Raw genomic sequence first — 22,871 nt, 5'->3', positions numbered from 1 at the left:
CCCTGTGGATCGACTCAAAGAGCCGATCGCCCCATGGTTCACGTTGGATTTACGATGACATGGGGATCCTGCTTGATCAAAACAAAGCTAAACCAATCTACGACAGTTTAGGGTTTTCACCGCATAATCGGAACATCCTACGCGTAGTTGGGCCTAGCAGATACGAAAGATGATGGAAACTATCCCTAAAAGAGGCCTAAAAACCAACGTTAAGTCAATTCCCGGAACATCCCTTATAGGAACGGTAAAACAACACCTCACGCACTACCGGATCATCCAACCCCAGCATAAGGCCTAATCATGCAGATATTAAACTAATCCTTGAAACAAGGAGCAACTATAACAGATTGGATCTACTAAGTAACGAATAAGCAAGGTGCCGCCCTTACACCTATTCAGGTGTAAGGACAGCTAGATATCGAGGGACGGCATTGCTAAGCAAATATGCATAAGAAAAGCATCAATGCAGGCCCCAAGACATCTACGATAAATAGTGCTACTCGCCATCAACAACGCTTCAGCACGAGTAACACAAGGTAATCGAATAAACGTAGATCGCCTAGATCGCAAGATGCGATCTAGGCAGCATGATGTTTACCCGGAAGAAACCCTCGAAATAAGGGGTGGCGATGCGCCTGGTTTGTGTTTGTTGTGAACGTGATTGTCCTCCTTTCTTAATAACCCTAGATACATATTTATAGTCCGTAGACTGTCTAACGTGGGCATAAACCCAACCGTGTACGAGCTAGACTCTGTTTCTTAAACCTAACCGACACGTACACTACTATTATTTACAGATACACGGGCACGCTGGCCCAAATTCTAGCCCCAAGGCTGATTCAGAAACTCCTCTTAGATGTAAATCTTCCAAGCCCATCTTCATCACGGCCCAACTCCAATGCGGTCAAATTCTGGTGATAACACATGCCCCCTGGTTTTCGCAATAGTAATTCCAAAACCACTCTGTTTTTTCCCTTTCTTCGTCGTGTCAAATCAGAGCAGAACAAAACCGCCACGGTATCCCTTCATCATGATACCTTGCCTTCTCAACTTCTCCGCACGATTTGACGGTTTTGGCACCACATCCTCGGGAACCGCTGCAGCATTGAATCATCTCCACTATATCGCTTCTATTTTAACCGCATCCTGCAGTTCACTTCTTCATCCCCTTCGCATTAGCACTCCAAAAGCCCTCCTCTGCCACCATGTCTTCTTCCTCCTCTGCCTCGTCAGGTCTTTCCGTCCAGTCCTCCCCCTCCCGCGAGCCGACGCCGGAGTGGGACCCGCAGGAGGCCCACGAGGCCTACATTCGCCGCGCCATAGAAGACGGGGACGAGTCCAGCCACGACTTCTCCGTCTGGTCTGAGGACGATAAGTCCTCGACCGACGGGGAAAGTGACCTCCGCTTCCTTGCCGACGGGGAAACGGAGGAGGAGAGCGATGACGATCGCTTCTCCTGGGACGACTTCACCTCCTTCGAGGAGGAGGAGGAGGAGGAGGAGGAGGAGGAGGACGACACCTCCTCCGATGAGCCGCCGGCCAAGTGCTTCTGCCCCTGGCCGGGGAACCTCAGCGACTTCGACAGTGACGACGATGCTGACGAGGAGGACGAGGACAACGAGGGCCCTGCCGGTGGCCGCGGCAGCAGCGACGATGAGCCAGCCGGGAGTAGCGCCGACAGCGGCGACGACGGCGATGACGAGGGCAGCGACGGCCCATAGATAGGATCCTTAGCATAGGATCAGTAGTAGTAGATGGGGCAATGTATCCCCTGGTACTTCCTTTTGAGAGCAATCAGCTCTTGATGTAAGAAATCCCGTTATCAATGAAGAATTTCCTTTAATTTGATTTTGCTGATTTCCTTTATACTAATTTAGCCGATTTCCCCTCATACTGACTTTGCCGATTGTCAACTTGGTCAATGCTCCATGAGCCGATGACAACGCATCGGTCCCTCACGATAAATTACGAGATAGGTCAATTTAGTCACACCAAACGGTAACCTGCAAACCTTGCTCAAATTCAGATCCCCAAATTTCCAATCGAACAGGTCCAGACCGCAGTCGCGCGAACCCTAGATCTTAGACACGCAAATCCAAACTCCGCAGCGAACCCAATGGCGGAATCATCCAGCGCCAACGCCACAGTCTCTGGCCTAAAGGTAATCCTTAACCACCCCAAGTCACCTGAGCGTAATGTTAGATTTAACGGCAAAACTCCTGGATTAATGCCTGGTCTCATCATTAATTTTAGGTTTCAGACATTCTTCTGCCGCATCCTTCTCTTCCAAATTCCCTTTGCCTTGGTCCCCTTTCCACCGAAAATCCATCCAATTTGATTTCCTCCGAGGCCAATAGGATTCCCTTCGTGAACCAAAACCTGGATCTAACCTCCTGGGCCGACTGCTTACGAGCCTGGCCTAACCCTCCTGAGGACTGGGTTTCTTGGTACAATAGAGTAGCCAAAACTCACCAAGCCAAATGGGAAACCACAGGAATAGCCGATGCTCTGTCTTTGTCATTGTCTCCCCTTGAGAAACATGAAAATCTCCTGAAAACCATCGGCTACTTTTGGTCTGACGCGCTAAACTGCTTCATGTTTGGCCATGGCCCCATGACGCCAACCTTGCTGGACGTGGCCATGATCACTGGCCTAGACATTTCATCCTCCAGCCCCCTCTCGCTTTCATGCCGCCAAAGGTGCCATTCAAACTCTCCTCTAAGGAAGAGTGCACTAATCGGGTGCTATCTTAGACGCCACATGAAAACCAAGGGCCCTCAGAATCGAGAAAGAACACACGGCCTTCTTGAACTTCTGGTTGGAGCATTTCATATTCTGTGGTCCTTCCCTCGCTCCCACCAAGAATTATCTCTCTTTGGCCTATGAACTTGCCAAAGGCACCCAACTTGGCATTGGCAAGCTGTTTCTGGGAGAAGTCTATCGATACCTCCAACTGATGTCTGTCAAACTATTCTCCCAAAAGATAGTTAAAACGGGAGGCCCTTGGTGGTTTATTCAGTTATGGGCTCAACTGTACTTCCAGAACCACATCCCTAACTTTCCACCTTTGGCTACCTGCACCTTTCCAAACACCAACGGGAAGCCAATCCGCTGTACCAGCTACGGCCAAGCCTTGTACAATCTTCCAGGCAGCAAACTGAACCCTAAGGAAGCATCAGGATGGTTCAGAACTTTTTACCAGGGCCTGGATGACCCTCTCTTCTTTCCTTATCAGGAGTCTGAAAATTTTGAAAACCCAGTCTCCTTCAGGTTAGACAGCTTTGCCGATGACGACAGCACTCGGCAGTTATATTCCATCATAATCCATCCCTGCTTCCTCCCAGTTGGCATGAGCACCTCAAACAGGATCATAAAACCTGGTTATGAATCTTACCAGCCGGTCGTAGTAGGCCGGCAATTCGGTCTTGGGCAGGTGTCTCCTCACCTCTTTCTCCACCATCTAACTGAGAGCAGGGCTGACTTGCCTGATGTTATCACCAGTCAAAGATGTTACTCCTTTTTTGATGCTCTAGTCATCCCAATCCCTCACAATCTATCCTTCATCTCTTCGACTGATGACTTTGAGATCTGGTGGACAATGTGGAAAACCCATGCCTTCAGGAGAGCCCTAGGACCGTTGCTGAAACAACTTGACGCTGAAGCTGATACTTCTGCAGAACAGGTACCACTTGCTCGCAAATTTCCTTGCGATAGTTTCCAGTGATACTTTATAACCCTGCTCTCTGTTTCTTTGCAGCAACAAGATGGCCCAGAGCCTGTCAATGATGATGGACCCCCCTTCAAATTCCTCCCACCAGCTTCAGTGGTCCTCTTCTGCAAGAACTCGCCACCTTTTAAAAAGGTTGTGATGCAGAGCCAGCCGATTCCAATGAAATCGGCTCCCAAGAGTAAAGACTCTCCAGGGCCAGCTGCCCCCCGAGCCTCAGTCAGGGCGAGAACAGCAGTGAGAAAAGTATCCGCCAGGAAAACTTTGAAAGGCAAAAACCCTGCGCCAGCTCCAGAAAGCTTATATGTAAGCTGTCCTATATCCCATCTTGCTCCATTCATCCTTCTAGGCTTTTATAGCATGTCAGTGTCCATTAATCCTGCTCTTGTAGACCTCTACTGAAGACAATACCAGCGAGGAGGCGCAGTCCAGCTGACGAGGCTCAAGCTCGGGCACCTCTGAGGACACCACCACGCAAAAACAGCCAGATGTGCCACCATCGGCTTCCAAGAAAAGGTCAGCCCCTGAACCTGCTGCCCTTCAAGCTCCCATCAAAACAGGGCAAGGAAGCTTACGCACAAAGAGTCAATGCACCAAGAGGGCTCGGAAGGATCAGCAAACCCCTTCCTCGAACCAAGAAGCTTCAAATGTAACGGCTCTCCAACTCCTCCTAGCTTAGTTCTTGTACTTTGCTGCCCATATCGGCTCACCATCTTTTTTGAAAGTGATACATTTTGAAACCCATTTCTGTAATTTTGAAAATTTCAAACTTTTTATAAATTATTTGAGATTTTTCTGTATCAAATTTCGTAGATTTTAAACAAAAGTTGGATAAATTTGAAATATATTTGAACTTGACCTAAATATAGTCAGAAACTTTTGGTCTTTATTTTTCGGTAACAACTGAAATCACCAATTTTTCGGAAATATCACTGAAGTTTTGAACCCGTTGGTACATAGGATGGCTACCTACTCAAAATCGATCGAGAAGACTTCTGTCAATCCGCGCGCGATGATGGTGCGTGCCGCTGGTCACAATCCCGTGCGTTGGCGATCAAGCTACAACATAGTGCTGCCAAAATGCAGAAACAAACGGCTGATGTTAAAAAATCAATGCATGCAAGTAGTACGGTTCATCTTGATTCACAGGAATAATAATACAGCTCCACGCGGGAGATCCAGCATCGAAGATGTTCACTTGCATGATCTATCACATCACACCAACGTGACCACCAGATCACTTGTTACATTCCAAAACAGTAGCAAAATAGTAGCAATGTCTGAATGCCTGATACAAGAGCAAGTTCATACTGGTTGAACCAGAGAGGGGAACAGCTGCAATTTGATTTCCTGGTCCACGACGGAGACATGGACGCTTGCACCAGTCTATATGCAAAACAGGGTAAAAATTCAAGGAGGAGGCACGCCCGTAGTTTCAGTAGAAGTGCAGAAACAGCCTCAAGATTCAGTAGAAACAACAGAGAAGCAAGAACTGCGAGCGCAATCGCATGTCGCACCACCCAAGAGTCGCTGAACTCCGGCGTCTACCCGTGGCCGCCAGCCGGATCTTCAGAGCAACTCAGCGTGGAGGTTTAGAGCAATCAACGCGCATGGCAAGTTCAGAGCGTGCGCCCACTGCTGCACTGCACAGGGAGGAGTTCAGATGCCGAGCCGGTCACATCACGATCGAGTGCGTCGGTCATCCGTCGAGAACGTGTGCTGGTGGGCCGGCGAAGGTGCGCGGCGTGCTCCGAGTTTCCCTATGCGCTAAGCCGGTCTCCATCACTCGGCCGGCGAGCGTAACTACGCCTTGTGCCGCCTGAATTTCGGCCTCGGCCAAGCTGTGTTGCGTGACGCCGCCTGTCGCTCGAATTCATACCTCAGGCGAGCATCAGCTGAAGAACCCGGCGGCCCTATCCCTCAGGTAGACCTCCGGCTCGACGTCTCCTGGCATGGCGGCGGTCCTATCCTGGTCGATGGTGGTTGATATTTTCCTTTTATTCTGGTACGCGTGCTCTTTTATAGCACCGATCTGCGGCGAGACCCGTTTTCTCCTCGGCGGCCTCCTCAAGGCACGCGGGCGTCGGCCTTGAAGGCGAAGAACTCATGTAGGCCATTGTCAACCTGCATGCTGCACTCGTCTGGACGGTCCCAGCGAGTTCCGGAGCGATCGGAATACCGCGACCGGGCCGGCGCCCCGCTGGTACACCCAAACCTCCACGGGCGGGTCACATGATCAGTTTTAGATCGAGGCATCGTGGAAAGGAAGGGCCGAAGATGTATGGGGGGCTGGCTCACGGTGGCAGGAAAATAAACAGAGTAAACGAATTCCCTTTCTGGCGACCGACCGCCTGAGCGCGCGAAACCCGCCCACGTCCAGGTACCTGATTTTGTCGTATTCGATCCGGCCTGCTCTCGCTTCGCGTCCGGGGCGCTAAAAATGAATTCCTCCCGCAGGGAATCGAACCAGCAACCTCTCGCCCGCACGTGAGCCTAACGGGCCAACCAGTTGAGCTAGTAGTCATACGTGTTACATACAGAGGCGGATTGTTTTGTATATCGAATGTACATGTTAGAAACGTTAAAAATGAACTTTTTTTTCGCGAATTCCCTTTTCTGATTTTTTCATTTATGTCATTTATTTTCGATTGCTTAAATTTATCCTAGCTAAGCAATTTTTTTTCAATTCCCTTTGTACAATTCCATTTTTTACAATTCCCTTTTTTTATTACTATGCAAGCTGATTCATGTTTCGTTTAATCAACTATTATAATTCCCTTTTTCGGGCTTGTGGTTTTTAGGGGGGGAAATAACGGGTGGGAGATTCACTTGCAACTCAAATGAACTACCACTTGCTACTCAAATTAAGTACCATTATTAAGTTGTAAGGTAAAAAAAAGTTGCTAAAATATTCTAAATTAAAATAAACTTTTAGGGTTGCTAGGTATTTATATTTACCTTTGATAGATAACGTGCACCAGGTTGATAACTTCTAAACAAAAAAAGGAGTCTCTAAAAATATTATAAATGAAATTAATTTTTTAGGGTTGATAGTTATTTATTTTTACCATTGATAAATAACGGGTCACCGGGTTGATAGGTCGCAAACTAAAAAGGAGTCACTAAAATATTCTAAATGAAATAAATTTTTGGGTTGGTAGTTATTCATATTTACCGGTGATAAATAACGGGGCACCGGGTTGATGATAGCTAAATATTCTAATAAAATAATTTTTAGGGCCGATAGTTATTTATTTTTACCATTGATAAATAACGGGTCACCGGGTTGATAGCTTGCAAACTAAAGAAAGGGTCACTAAAATATTCTAAATGAAATACTTTTTAGGGTTGGTAGTTATTCATTTTTACCGGTGATAAATAACGTGGCACCGGGTTGATAGCTTGTAAATGAAAAATAATCGCTAAATATTCTAAATAAAATAATTTTTAGGGTTGATAGTTATTGATTTTTACCATTGGTAAATAACGGGTCACCGGGTTGATAGCTCGCAAAGTAAAAAGGAGTCACTAAAATATTCTAAATGAAATACTTTTTAGGGTTGGTGGTTATTCATATTTACCGGTAATAAATAATGGAGCACCATGTTGGTAGCTTGTAAATTAAAATTAATCGCTAAATTTTCTAAATAAAATAATTTTTATGGTTGATAGTTATTTATTTTTACCATTGATAAATAACGGATCATCGGATTGATAGCTTGCAAACAAAAAAAGTATCACTAAAATATTCTAAATGAAATACATTCTAGGGTTGGTAGTTGTTCATATTTACCGGTTAATAAATAACGAGGCACCGGGTTGATATCTTTGTAAATTAAAAATAATCGCTAAATATTCTAAATAAAATATTTTTTATGGTTGATAGTTATTTATTTTTACCATTGATAAATAACGGGTCACCGGATTGATAGCTTGCAAATCAAAAACAATCGCTAAATATTCTAAATAAAATACATTTTAGGTTTGGTAGTCATTTATATTTACCGTTGATAAATAATGGTGTTCCGGGTTGATACCTTGCAAACTAAAAAATAATCGCTAAAATATTGTAAGTGAAATTAGCTTTTTAGGGTTGATAGTTTTATAATTTCCTGTTGATAAATAACGGGGCACCTGGTTGATAGCTTTGTAAACTAAAAAAGAGACGCTTAAGTATTCTAAATAAAATTAGCCTTTTAAGGTTGGTAGTTATTTAGATTTACCGTTGGTAAATAACGGGTCATCGGGGTGATAGCTTTGTAACTTAACAAAAAGAGTCGCTAAAATATTTTTAATGAAATTAGCTTTTTAGGGTTGGTGGTTATTTACATTTACCGCTGGTAAATAATGGGACAACGGGTTGATAGCTTGTAACTAAAAAAGATTCATTAAAATATTATAAATAAAATTAGCTTTTAGGATTGGTAGTTATTTATATATATTGTTCATAAATAACGGGGCACAGGGTTGATAGCTTGTAAGATAAAAAAAATTGCTAAAATATTTTGAATGAAATTAACTTTTTAAGGTTGCTACTTCATTATATTTACTGTAGAAAAAATGCCCATAATGCAAATACACGTGTTGAGAAGTTTCTGATTTTTTATTCTGCCAGGTTATTGATGATGGTATAAAAGTTGTTTGTCTCCCCGTAATGCATGAAGTGCTCGGTGGAGGAGTTGGCGTGGCCCGGTTTCCTCCTGCTCGCGGTCGCGGGTTCGAATCCCGGCCAGAGCGCGATTTAATTTTTTTAGCCCAGGTCGCGCGGACATTCCAGAAATGGAAACAACCGATTCTATTTCTATTTTTGGAAACTGAGCACTCGCGTGGGTTGGAACGATCGTTCGCTAGCTAGGGTCTCCCCAGAGTAAAGGCCTAACGGCTAAGGCACGAATCGTTTTCTTTCACTCAGCGGTGGCAACTGCTGTAATTTAGACAACAATCATGGGCAATAAAAAATGGACCAACAAGAAACCTTTTTGCTTTATTATTAGGTATAGACTAGGAAACATGCCCGCGCGTTGCTGCGGAAAGGAAATATGCTTATACATTACGAAGGCTTAATTTACGTTATCAATATAATAAGATAGTGAAGTTTGTAGTTCTTTAAGGTTTTTTAGGAGGCAATGGTATGCAAAAGGGTCATGCTGATAATCCTCGAAGGCTCAAACGTTACGAACCTCCGGGTCCAGTGATTGACACGTGTTTCACGGGGCCACTCAGCTACACACGTAGACTTTGCACGCTCCAGCAAAAAAGGCAAAAAAAACCCATGTAGTGACCTCTCTCGAAGCGCACATATGGTCCCCCGACCATGTCGTTGTGGGCCGTACCGCAGTAGCTTGGCCCCTCGCCGACATGCAGCTCCGGCGACGTCGAGCTCCCGCGAGGTCAGCAGCAGACGACCCGTGCTATCGCAGCAGTGCCTCCCTCTCCTGGAAGCACCTCCCCTAAGAAGCACTACCGGCCAACTTGCAGCACCCGACTCCGACAAGAAGCACTGTCATCAGCGCTGGTAGCACCGCCGTCTGCTCCCTTGCAGCATCGCCAAAACCCGCTAGCATCACCATCAATAGCCCTTTGTAGCTCCTACGCCCACCCCTTGCAGCTTTGGCGGGAGGCCCTCGCAGCAATCGGCGACGCTCGTTGCAGCTGCTCTAGCGGTAGATTGCAGCTACCGTGTTGACCGGTTGCCGCTCCTCTGGTGGTAGGTGCTCGCAGCATCCGTGAGGTTGTTTTCCATGTCCCGTTTTGATCGGTTGCAGCTCCGCTTGTTGGCGCTTGTAGCATCGGCGATGCTCCTTGGCAGCTTCGCCGTTGACGCTTATAGCTCCAGATCGGTTGCAGCTCCGGTGGCAGGCGCTCGCAGCATTAACAGTGCTCCATTGCAGCTCCGGCCAGCGAATTTTGCACCTATGTATGCATAGCGGCCGTGCTTGCACTCAGAGATGATCGGAGGTAGATGAAGGGGAATGGGGAAAATACCAGGAGTTCAGGACACGGTGGGAGAGGATAAGAGGAAAGGGCAAGCGGTCGAGCGGGCCCCATCAGGACACACATCGTACGATCAAGGCGGAAGCTTCCTGTGTTTCTATCCTCGGGGCGATAAGAATCATTTTCCTATGCAAAATAATCTTTTAGGGCTTGCAACTCAAACATGTATTCTTGCAATCGCCAAGCTAGTATTTATTATTTGGAAACGTAGGTAATAAAGTTATATGGAAATTATGATGTATCCTAAAAGACAAAAACCGAAAACATAAACAGGAGACACATGCACTTATTTTTTTGCAGGGATCTTTATGCAAAATGGCAGAAGAGATAAGCTACTGACGGCCATCTTCATGCGTTTCCAGATCGGGAGAATTCCTAATTGGAGCTGGCCGTGAGCTCCGGCCGCGCTCTCTGCCTCTCGAGCGCCGCATCTCGCCTGCGGCTGTCACCGGACGGAGGTCGGCTCTTTCCCTCACTGCTTGCTTCCCCGTCTCCGCTCCTTCTGTATGCACCTTGCTTCCGGCGGACGTCCTCGCCACTCGCCGCCAAATCCTCTCTCGCCTCTGCTTTGCCGGGCGTCTGAATTCCAGGATAATTCGGGGCAATTTCAGAGTGTTCTGTCCCCTCCGTTGATGTCATCCGTAGATGCACCTGCTCGTGTTATGCGTTTAATTAGCAACCTGCTGCATGCTAGCGTGGACTGGAGACATCTCGCTGGCAAACAGCCCATTTGCTTCGTATATAAATCGGTGGTAGTTCCTATAAAGGACCGAGGTGGGACTATATAACAACAAAAAACAAAGAACAAGAAGCGAGATGGAAACCAACCAATCGATTGCCGTGTGTTGGGCCGTCGGCCGGCTAACATTAAGCAAAGCCAGCAACCGCCTAGCTCATGCGAGGGTTCGGCGAGAAAAGAAAAGAACGAACCGTTTTTTCTTAAGAGCGTAGTGTTTTCTTCAAGGCCCATGACGGTAGAGATCAAAATTGGCCCAGATCGGATGACGTTATTCACTTAGGGGTGGCATATGTGGGTAATTTTCTCCGATTTTAAGGGTAGTTAGAAGTTGGACGAAAATTTTGGGGAGAAACCTTCCTTCCTTTATTAGTAGGTATAGATAGGAAATTTGCCCGTGCGTTGCAACGGGTTAATTTTTATTTCGACGTGTAGCGGTCATGGTGTAGTGTTTGCCAGTACCGCATCGTCCTGCTGCTTACCTTTACCCACTGCCACACGTGGTGCTCCGACCAAAGTTTATCCTCGCGCCCCATTCTCCACCTAAAACCCTCGAGCCACGTTTGTGCTTCTTTAGATCCTACTTTGCCGATGGGTTGATCTTCCCGATGTTTGGGCAAGGAGTATCATTTTCTGCCCTAGTAAATGGAAGAAAAAACCAACCTCCTTCGTTCAGCATAGTACAATGTATATATAAATCTTATATAACTTAGATCCAGCACCTATATAAGAAGCAATTAAATCTATCCTGAAAAAACCAACTAAAATTAGCAAAACCTTGACGGTGAAAAAGGCTACTACCTCCGGTCCTACGTGGTTGTCATAGCTTTGCTCAATATACATACTAAAATATGTCTAGTTTCATTAAAGGTGTGATAAATATTTAGGTCTAGAGTAGTACATATTTTACCGGAAAATCAATTCTGCTCCCGGGTGCTTATGTTCCCTCTACAAAAAAAAAATCATATTTCAAAATATCGAAAAATTTGGACAAAATATTTTACATGTACATCTCCATAATATATGTGTGTTCGTCATGTTTCACGAAAAACTAATATTTTGTGTGGTCTATGTAAAAATAAGAAAGTTTATCTTGTGAAAAGCATTATTTTTAGCACTGAATTTTGTCGCGTAGCACGTGAAGATATATGTGCGAACTTTTATTTTTAATTTTTTAAAATTTAAAATGTATGTAAGATGCATTTCGAAATATAAGGAGCATATGCACCCATGTTCCAAAACACCAGAAATCTCATGCCCGGTTTGTAACATTTATGCAACAAAAAATTGTATATTTATCTACCAAGCAAACAATGGAATGCATATTACTGATAAATCAGAGGTGAGTATCACACGGCAGCAGTTAATTCTTACTGGTAGAGACATACATGGAGAGCATGTCCTCGAGGTGCACTTCCTTTCATGGGAAATCAGCACAGATTGTATCCTTGTACTGGTTGCTGACCTGTTCTTCAGTAGTCCAGATCCTTTTTTCCTACTCTTGAAACCATGCTCCTGGCTACAGCCTAGGCCAGCGGCCGTAGATTATATGGGGCCTAAAAATAACACGTTTTGTCCCGTTTGTGACACCAGGCGGTCACCTATTCAGATTTAATAGCAAAAATATGTGCGTATATTTATGCAAAAATATCAATAGACATCAGTATTGTGGGTATACTTTATGGGTATGCCAATGACATGGTCTAGATCCGGCAAGCCCAGATGGCCCACAGATGGTGGTGTGGCTTATGGCCCACCGGGCGGCCCAGTTGATGTTGATAGAAGATGGACGAAGTCCAGCCCAGGAATAGGAGCCGGATCCCAATCGACCTATGCAAGTAGGCGGATCCATGGAGGCTCATGAAGTATCTGGATCCATGACGGCAAGATTAGATCTACGTGGATCCTTGACGTGCAGGGTAATGTATATTCCGTAGTTAGACATCTTATATTCCGGCTAGGACTCTCCGTGTAAACCCTAGATCCGGGCGCCTATATAAGCCGGATCCTGGAAACCCTAGAGGCACAACCACAACTTATTATAACAACGTGAATGCGCCCAGATAATTCCAGACAAGCAGCAGTAGGCCCTGTCCTCGAGCAAGTGTTCCGAAGCTGGGTAAATCGCGTACTACCGTCCCGAGTGCTCTCCGCCCTATGGCCCCTACTTCTTCCCCCCTCTATGAGGATCCCTCCTCCGGGGTACTGTTGAGTAGGCAACGACAGTTGGCGCCCACCGTGGGGCCAGCGGCATCTGGAGGCCGGAACCGGGAGGGTTCCTTCATGGGAAGCTTCAACGACTCCATCGCAGTGGGGCATGTTCTGTACGCCGGCAACTTTCCGATCGTCCCTCAGGATGAGTGTTGAATTCCGGCTAGGACCGACACCGTCAAGCTCTCCATCGTCCCAATCGGTGGCATACACATCTTCATCGGCGAGACCGTCGATTCCGATGTGAACGCACTGGTAAGTAACGCTGACGCGACTGCCGCTGAGAAGGAAGCAGTCGCGAAGATCCGATTTGAGTCGCAGGAACTTCCTAAGAAAGATTCCGCCTTAGATCTGAAAAATTTAAAGCCCACCAAATCTGCCCCTGAGCAGAAAACTACGATGGAAGAATAATGCAGATCCACCTGGGTTTCCCAGGTGTTAGAGAAGCAAAAGTGCCACTTCGTGCACTTCCTCACACACACCGCAGGAGCCACCCCTCCTCAGGATGGAGTTGGACCTATGCAGGTTGAGGATGCCGGAGTCAACAATGTTCCGGATCAGCAAGAGGATGCCGGAGACAATGAAGACTCGATACTAGAAAATCTAAGCCCATTATCTAGTGAGGCATCTTCCATGGCCTCGGAAGAGTACAACCGTCTGATGAAGGAGATGGAAGACGTGGAGAAAGCTGAAGTCGAAGCTGCCCTACCCAAGCAGGTCCTTGCGACCGTAACGGGATTGGGGGAGGACTCCGACTCAGAAAAGACTCCCACCAACGCCGCAATTCCGGGTTCGTCCAATCCGGGTGCGCCGCATTGGGTTCGTACCCGTATTACGCCGGAGCCCCATCAAGGACGTGGCCTTGACTTTGGTGAAGGGATATCAATGGAGTAACTCACCGGGATAGCATGCAAGAATGGCGAGAACATCACATACGTGGAAATTCTCACCAAACCAATAACAGCAGAAGAAGCCGCAGATCCAAAAGTTTTAGAAGCTAAAAGGAAAGAATTGCTGGCTGAAGCTCAAAAGGTCGTCAAGGCCGCAGCAACAGTGCTTGCGGACAAGATGGAGACCAACGAGGTGATGCAAGTGGTCGACGAACAAGAACGCAAGACCACGCAATACCTGAACAAGGCCACAGTGCTCCGGGATCGATGGAAGAAGGTAGTCCATGATGCTAAAGAGGAAGCAGAAAAGCTCCGTTAGGAAGCTATTTGCCCTCGGAAAATCAATTGTGACAGCCCCACCGATCATCAGCCGCTCGCGACCCCAAAGGATAACATGAAGATGGCCGCGGAGCTCCTGGCCAAGAATGATGAGGAAATCGACATCGGCCACCTCCGCACACTCATCGCTACAGCAATGAAGCAACAGAGTAAGGCGGATACTTCGCGCAGGATGGAATCCAACCCGGAGGTCTGCGTGTCCACCGCGCAGAAGAACGCCTGAGGTAGGGAGCGTCGTGACAAGCAATCGCGCACCGGATCTACGGAGGGCAGAAGGAAAACCAGAGAACATCCTAATCCAATCCCCATACCTTTGGATACCCCTCCGGTGGGGAAGAATAAGGGAAAGGATCAGATGTATACTGGAGGGACAAGTATGGAAACCCATCTCCTCCGCCCTGGAACCAGCGCCTCCTCCGCCACCTTGCCGACGAAGTCCCGTCGGAAACACCAGACCACATGGGCCTGGCGGAATTAACATTCGCGACAACGTTGAGCCTCAGAGGAGCCGGAACAAGGAACGCACGCCTGAACCCCGAAGGAGCTGGAAAAAGGAACGTGCACCTGAGCCCCATAAGAGCCGAAATGATGGAGGCAGCCGCCATGATGGCGAAGGCAGCCACCGCAGCTGGAGCCAGCACAGAGAAGGACACGGATAATTTAATGGCGGAAGCAAGAAGTCTCATCAGCCCCCATGCGGATCTCCATCACCACCACCTAGTGGCGGAGGCGGAGGCCGGAGGCCGGAGGCCGGAGATCACGCTCTCGTTCAGAATCCCCTGCTCACAGGGGGGACTCACACGATGCACGTGAATGTCTCAACGAGTACAAGACTGGATACATTGGTCCAAAGTGTTTCGGCAGGAGGATCCGAGAGGAGAAAACCCCAAAAGGCTTGAACCTCAAGCTACCCGGAAACTTGAAGCATTATGATGGTAGTGAGAGGCTCGATACCTGGATCGATGACTACTTTAATGCAGTTAGCTTTGCCGGAGGGACCCCAAACATGGCCTGCCGCATGCTCCAGTTGTACCTTGTTGGTCCAACCCGGACATGGCTCAGTTAGCTACCGGAAAACTCTATCTTTTGCTGGTTTGACCTAAAGATTGCATTCGAGGGACACTTCAGGGGCACCTACAAGAGACCTTCCACGGCCAGTGACCTGCAAGCTTGTATCCAGAAGAAAAATGAAACCTCTCAAGCATATCTTACTCAGTGGTTAGAAACAAGAAATAAGTGCGAGAACATAGACAATCGTACAACTATGCTAGCCTTCATGGGTGGCTTGCAGAGGGGAGGTTTTCTCTGGCACAAGCTAACGTGTGTGTACAATGACCAAAAGTTGACCCTGGACAAGATGATTTCCATCGCCAGCACTCACACCGCTGCCACCGACGACGCAGGCTGAGAACTGGCGGCCACACCCATACCCATGCATAACCAAAAAAAAGAACCGTGACAGCAATAACAACAAGCGGAAGAATCCCCCCGAAGACCAGAAGAGCGGTGAATCCGACATGGTTGCCATGACGTTCTAGCGGGGCGGTCAAGGAGGCGGGAGAGTCCACGACCGTGGTGGCGGAGCCGGCAGGGGCCAGCAGCGCGCTGACGAGGTCACCATCGCTAGGTTCCGCGCTCCCCAAACCTACGAAGAGTACAGGGACATGACGTGTCTAGCCCACATTGATCCGGCTACAGGCAAGTCCTCTCACACCAATCACAACTGCAAGTGGGTCAATGATCTCAAGACAGACCAGGAAGCAGGATACAAATGTGCGAGGAAGCACCGCCCGAGCGGCAAAGGAGGCAAAGGCAAGAAGGACAAGATCGAGGATAGCTCCAAAGAAATGGACGAGGATGGGGCTTCGCCGGAACCAAAAGAAGGTGCCGCAGCTAACACTTCCAACCCATTTGTGAAGAAAAGCGATGGTGCATATCACACATTCCTCGGGACTCCAACAGTTCGGGCGAAGAAATCCGCCCTCCGGACCTTGAACGCCACACTTCCGGCTGTGCCGTGGTACCTCAGGTGGTCGGTAACTCCCTGCACATTTGACAGAGCCGATCATTCAGCCGTCATCCCCACGGAGTTCCATGCTGTGCTACGCTTTGGTTGTTAGTCCCCACATCGACGGGTATGACTTCTCTAAGTGCCTCATGGACGGCGGAGCCAGCCTAAACATCATATACCTGGAGACTCGGAGAGGATGAACCTTACCAAGGAACAGCTCAAACACAGCACCACGGAGTTCCATGGTGTGGTTCCGGGTAAAAAGGGAAACTCCCTGGACAGCATCAAACTTCCCGTGGCCTTCGGCGATGTTAACAATTTCCGCGAAGAGATGATCACGTTCGAGGTTGTGCCCTTCAAAAGCTCCTATCACTACAAGAAAAGTTGCCATGGCCGACGAAGTTGAAGTCGCGCCGTGGTTGCTGGTGCACCATGGCCGACGATTTTTGGTCTCTCCATTGTGCATGTCAAAACTTTTTTTTTCTCGTTTTTGAGGCCACCTAGCCCGACGAAAACGGCCAAAACGTCGCGTATGGTGGCCCGGGACGTGGTGCATCACGAATTCTCGGGTTCGCCGGCGGAGTCAACGCAAATCCGCACCGCCCAGGGATGTAGGGCCCAGATGGCAGCCTCTCTGGCATTGTTTTTTTTCTCGATCGCGCCATCTCGTTCAACGCTCTCCGATCGAGCCGTTTACGATGCAGGATCATGGGTCCCAGATGCGTGCAGTTACACACGTCCGTTGGGAACCCCAAGAGGAAGGTGTGATGCGTACAGAAGCAAGTTTTCCCTCAGTAAGAAACCAAGGTTATCGAACCTGTAGGAGTCAAGGAGCACGTGAAGGTTGTTGGTGAAGGAGTGTAGTGCGGCGCAACACCAGGGATTCCGGCGCCAACGTGGAACCTGCACAACACAATCAAAGTACTTTGCCCCAACGTAACAGTGAGGTTGTCAATCTCACCGGCTTGCTGTAAACAAAGGATTAACCGTATAGTGTGGAAAATGATGTTTGTTTGTGAAGAACAGTAAAGAACATGTATTGCAGTAGATTGTATTTCAAATGTAAAGAATGGACTGGGGTCCACAGTTCACTAGTGGTGTCTCTCCGATAAGATAACTAGCATGTTGGGTGAACAAATTACAGTTGGGCAATTGACAAATAGAGATTCACATACATATATCATGATGAGTACTATGAGATTTAATCAGGGCATTACGACAAAGTACATAGACCGCTATCCAGCATGCATCTATGCCTAAAAAGTCCACCTTCAGGTTATCATCCGAACCCCTTCTAGTATTAAGTTGCAAACAACAGACAATTGCATTAAGTATGGTGCGTAATGTAATCAACACAAATATCCTTAGACAAAGCATCGATGTTTTATCCCTAGTGGCAACAAAGACATCCACAACCTTAGAACTTTCTCACCGTCCTGCATTCAATGGAGGCATGAACCCACTATCGAGCATAAATACTCCCTCTTGGAGTTACAAGTATCAACTTGGCCAGAGCCTCTACTAGCAACGGAGAGCATGCAAGAACATAAACAACACATATATGATAGATTGATAATCAACTTGACATAGTATTCAATATTCATCGGATCCCAACAAACACAACATGTAGCATTACAAATAGATGATCTTGATCATGATAGGCAGTTCACAAGATCTAACATGATAGCACAATGAGGAGAAGACAACCATCTAGCTACTGCTATGGACCCATAGTCCAGGGGTGAACAACTCACACATCGATCCGGAGGCGATCATGGCAATGAAGAGCCCTCCGGGAGATGATTCCCCTCTCCGGCAGGGTGCCGGAGGCGATCTCCTGAATCCCCCGAGATGGGATTGGCGGCGGCGGCGGCATCATAGTAAGGTTTTCCGTATCGTGGCTCTCGGTACTGGGGGTTTCGGAACGAAGGCTTTAAGTAGGCGGAAGGGTAGGTTTAGGGGCGACACGATGGCCCCACACACCAGGGCGGCGCGGGCCCAGCCCTGGCCGCGCGGCCCTGGCGTGGCGGCGCCTCGTCGCCCCACTTCGTAATCCTTTCGGTCTTCTGGAAGCTTCGTGGAAAAATAAGACCCTGGGCGTTGATTTCGTCCAATTCCGAGAATATTTCCTTTGTAGGATTTCTGAAACCAAAAACAGCAGAAAACAAAGAATCGGCTCTTCGGCATCTCGTCAATAGGTTAGTGCCAGAAAATGCATAATAATGACATAAAGTGTGTATAAAACATGTGAGTATCATCATAAAAGTAGCATGGAACATAAGAAATTATAGATACGTTTGAGACGTATCAAGCATCCCCAAGCTTAGTTCCTACTCGCCCTCGAGTAGGTAAACGATAACAAGGATAATTTCTGAAGTGACATGCTATCATAATATTGATCAGTACTATTGTAAAACATATGAGATGAATGCAGTGATTCGAAGCAATGGTAAAGACAATGATTAAACAACTGAATCATATAGCAAATACTTTTCATGAATAGTACTTTCAAGACAAGCATCAATAAGACTTGCATAAGAGTTAACTCATAAAGCAATAAATTCTTAGTAGAAAGCTTTGAAGCAACACAAAGGAAGATATAAGTTTCAGCAGTTGCTTTCAACTTCAACATGTATATCTCATGGATAATTGTCAACATAAAGCAATATAACAAGTGCAATAGGTAAACATGTAAGAATCAATGCACACAGTTGACACAAGTGTTTGCTTCTAAGATAGAAAGAAGTAGGTAAACTGACTCAACATAAAGTAGAAGAATGGCCCTTCGCAGAGGGAAGCATGGATTACTATTTTTGTGCTAGAGCTTTTCATTTTGAAAACATAGAAATAATTTTGTCAACGGTAGTAATAAATCATATGTGTTATGTATAAGACATCCTATAAGTTGCAAGCCTCATGCATAGAATACTAATAGTGCCCGCACCTTGTCCTAATTAGCTTGGATTAACACGGATTATCATTGCATACATATGTTTCAACCAAGTGTCACCAAGGGGTACCTCTATGCCGCCTGTACAGAGGTCTAAGGAGAAAGTTTGCATTGGATTTATCGCTTTTGATTATTCTCAACTTAGACATCCATACCGGGACAACATAGACAACAGATAATGGACTCCTCTTTTTAATGCTTAAGCATTCAACAACAGATAATATTCTCATAAGAGATTGAGGATTTGTGTCCAAACTGAAACTTCCACCATGATTCATGGCTTTAGTTAGCGGCCCAATGTTCTTCTCTAACAATATGCATACTCAAACCATTTGATCATGAAAATCTCCCTTACTTCAGACAAGACGAACATGCATAGCAACTCACATGATATTCAACAAAGGTGTAATAGTTGATGGCGTCCCCAGAAACATGGTTACCGCTCAACAAGCAACTTATAAGAAATAAGATACATAGCAACATATTCAATACCACAATAGTTTTTAAGGCTATTTTCCCATGAGCTATGTATTGCGAAGACAAAGAATAGAATTTTAAAGGTAGCACTCAAGTAATGTACTTTGGAATGGCAGAGAAATACCATGTAGTAGGTAGGTATGGTGGACACAAATGGCATAGTTTTTGGCTCAAGGATTTGGATGCACGAGAAGAGTTCCCTCTCAGTGCAAGGTTTAGGCTAGCAAAGTTGTTTGAAGCAAACTCAAGTATAAACCGGTACAGCAAAAATTACATAAGAACATATTGCAAGCATTATAAGACTCTACACTGTCTTCCTTGTTGTTCAAACACCTTAACCAGAAAATATCTAGACTTAGAGAGACCAATCATGCAAACCAAATTTTAACAAGCTCTATGTAGTTCTTCATTAATAGGTGCAAAGTACATGATGCAAGAGCTTAAACATGATCTATATGAGCACAACAATTGCCAAGTATCAAATTATTCAAGACATTATACCAATTACCACATGAAGCATTTTCTGTTTCCAACCATATAACAATGAACGAAGCAGTTTCAACCTTCGCAATGAACATTAAGAATAAAGCTAAGAACATATGTGTTCATACGCAACAGCGGAGCGTGTCTCTCTCCCATATAAAGAATGCTAGGATCCGAGTTTATTCAAACAAAAAAAAACAAAAGCAAACAGACGCTCCAAGTAAAGTGCATAAGATGTGACTGAATAAAAATATAGTTTCACTAGAGGTGACCTGATAAGTTGTCGATGAAGAAGGGGATGCCTTGGGCATCCCCAAGCTTAGATGCTTGAGTCTTCTTGAAATATGCAGGGATGAACCACGGGGGCATCCCCAAGCTTAGACTTTTCACTCTTCTTGATCATATTGTATCATCCTCCTCTCTTGACCCTTGAAAACTTCCTCCACACCAAACTCAAAACAAACTCATTAGAGGGTTAGTGCATAATCAAAAATTCACACATTCAGAGGTGACATAATCATTCTTAACACTTCTGGACATTGCACAAAGCTACTGAAAGTGAATGGAACAAAGAAATCTATCGAACATAGCAAAAGAGGCAATGCGAAATAAAAGGCAAAATCTGTCAAAACAGAACAGTCCGTAAAGACGAATGTTTCTGGGGCACTTAACTTGCTCAGATGAAAAAGCTCTAATTGAATGAAAGTTGCGTACATATCTGAGGATCACGCACGTAAACTGGCAGAATTTTATGAGTTATCTACAGACGGGGCTGCTCAATTTCGTGACAGTAAGAAATCTGTTTCTGCGCAGTAATCCAAATCTAGTATCAACATTGCTATCAAAGACTTTACTTGGCACAACAATGCAATAAAATAAAGATAAGGTGAGGTTGCTACAGTAGTAACAACTTCCAAGACTCAAATATAAAACAAAAGTGCTGTAGTAAAATGATGGGTTGTCTCCCATAAGCGCTTTTCTTTAACGCCTTTCAGCTAGGCGCAGAAAGTGTGAATCAAGTATTATCGAGAGATGAAGCATCAACATCATAATTTGTTCTAATAATAGAATCAAAAGGCAACTTCATTCTCTTTCTAGGGAAGTGTTCCATACCTTTCTTAAGAGGAAATTGATACTTAATATTACCTTCCTTCATATCAATAATAGCACCAACAGTTCGAAGAAAAGGTCTTCCCAAAATTATGGGACAAGATGCATTGCATTCAATATCCTAGACAACAAAATCAACGGGGACAAGGTTATTGTTAACCATAATGCGAACATTATCAATCCTCCCCAAAGGTTTCTTTATAGAATGATCAGCAAGATTAACATCCAAATAACAATTTTTCAATGGTGGCAAGTCAAGCATATCATAGAGTTTCTTAGGCATAACAGAAATACTTGCACCAAGATCACATAAAGCATTACAATCAAAATCATTTACTTTCATCTTAATGATGGGCTCCCAACCATCTTCCAACTTCCTAGGAATAGAAGCTTCAAGTTTTAATTTCTCTTCTCTAGCTTTAATGAGAGCATTTGTAATATGTTTTGTAAAGGCTAAATTTATAGCACTAGCATTAGGACTTCTAGCAAGTTTTTGTAAGAACTTTATAACTTCAGAGATATGAAAATCATCAAAATCTAAACCATTATGATCTACAGCAATGGGATCATTGTCCCCAATATTTTGAAAAATTTCAGCAGTTTTATCACAAACAATTTCAGCAGTTTTAGCAGTTTCAGGCAGTTTTGTACGCTTTGTACTAGGAGTAGAAACATTGCCAACACAAATTATTTTACCATTGATAGTAGGAGGTGTAGCAACATGTGAGGCATCAACATTATTAGTGGTGGTAATAGTCCAAACTTTAGCTACATTATTCTCTTTAGCAAGTTTTTCGTTTTCTTCTCTTTCCCACCTAGCATGCAATTCAGCCATCAATCTAATATTTTCATTAATTCGAACTTGGATGGCGTTTGCTGTAGCAAATAACTTAGTATCGTTATCTTCATTAGGCATAACTTTCAATTTTAAAAGATCAACATCAGCAGCAAGACTATCAACCTTAGAAGTAAGAATATCAATTTTACCAAGTTTTTCTTCAACAGATTTGTTAAAAGCGGTTTGTGTACTAATAAATTCTTTAAGCATGGCTTCAAGACCAGAGGGTACACTCCTATTATTGTTGTAAGAATTACCATAACCATTACCATTATTAGAAGGATATGGCCTATAGTTGTTACCAGAATTATTCCTATAAGCATTGTTGTTGAAATTGTTACTTTTAATGAAATTCACATCAACATTCTCTTCTTGAGCAACCAATGAAGCTAAAGGAACATTATTAGGATCAACATTAGATCTACCATTCACAAGCATAGACATAATCAGATCAATCTTATCACTCAAGGAGGAGGTTTCTTCAACAGAATTTACCTTCTTACCTTGTGGAGTCCTTTCAGTGTGCCATACAGAGTAATTTATCATCAAATCATCAAGAAGCTTTGTAGCCACCCCGAAAGTAATGGACATAAAAGTACCTCCAGCAGCTGAATCCAATAGGTTCCGCGAAGAAAAATTTAATCCTGCATAGAAGGTTTGGATGATCATCCAAGTAGTTAGTCCATGGGTAGGGCAATTCTTCACCAAAGATTTCATTCTTTCCCATGCTTGAGCAACATGTTCATTATCCAATTGCTTAAAATTCATTATGCTACTTCTCAAAGATATAATTTTAGCAGGAGGATAATATCTACCAATGAAAGCATCTTTACATTTAGTCCATGAATCAATACTATTCTTAGGCAAAGATAACAACCAATCTTTAGCTCTTCCTCTTAATGAGAAAGGAAACAAATTCAGTTTTATAATATCACCATCTACATCCTTATACTTTTGCTTTTCACAAAGTTCAACAAAATTATTAAGATGGGCAGTGACATCATCAGAACTAACAATTTAAAATTGCTCTCTCATAACAAGATTTAGTAAAGCATGTTTAATTTCAAAAAATTCTGCTGTAGTAGCAGGTGGAGCAATAGGTGTG

This window comes from Lolium perenne, chromosome 7, assembly GCF_019359855.2.
Source record: "Lolium perenne isolate Kyuss_39 chromosome 7, Kyuss_2.0, whole genome shotgun sequence".
NCBI lineage: Eukaryota > Viridiplantae > Streptophyta > Magnoliopsida > Poales > Poaceae > Lolium > Lolium perenne.
This window is presented reverse-complemented; position numbering follows the sequence as displayed.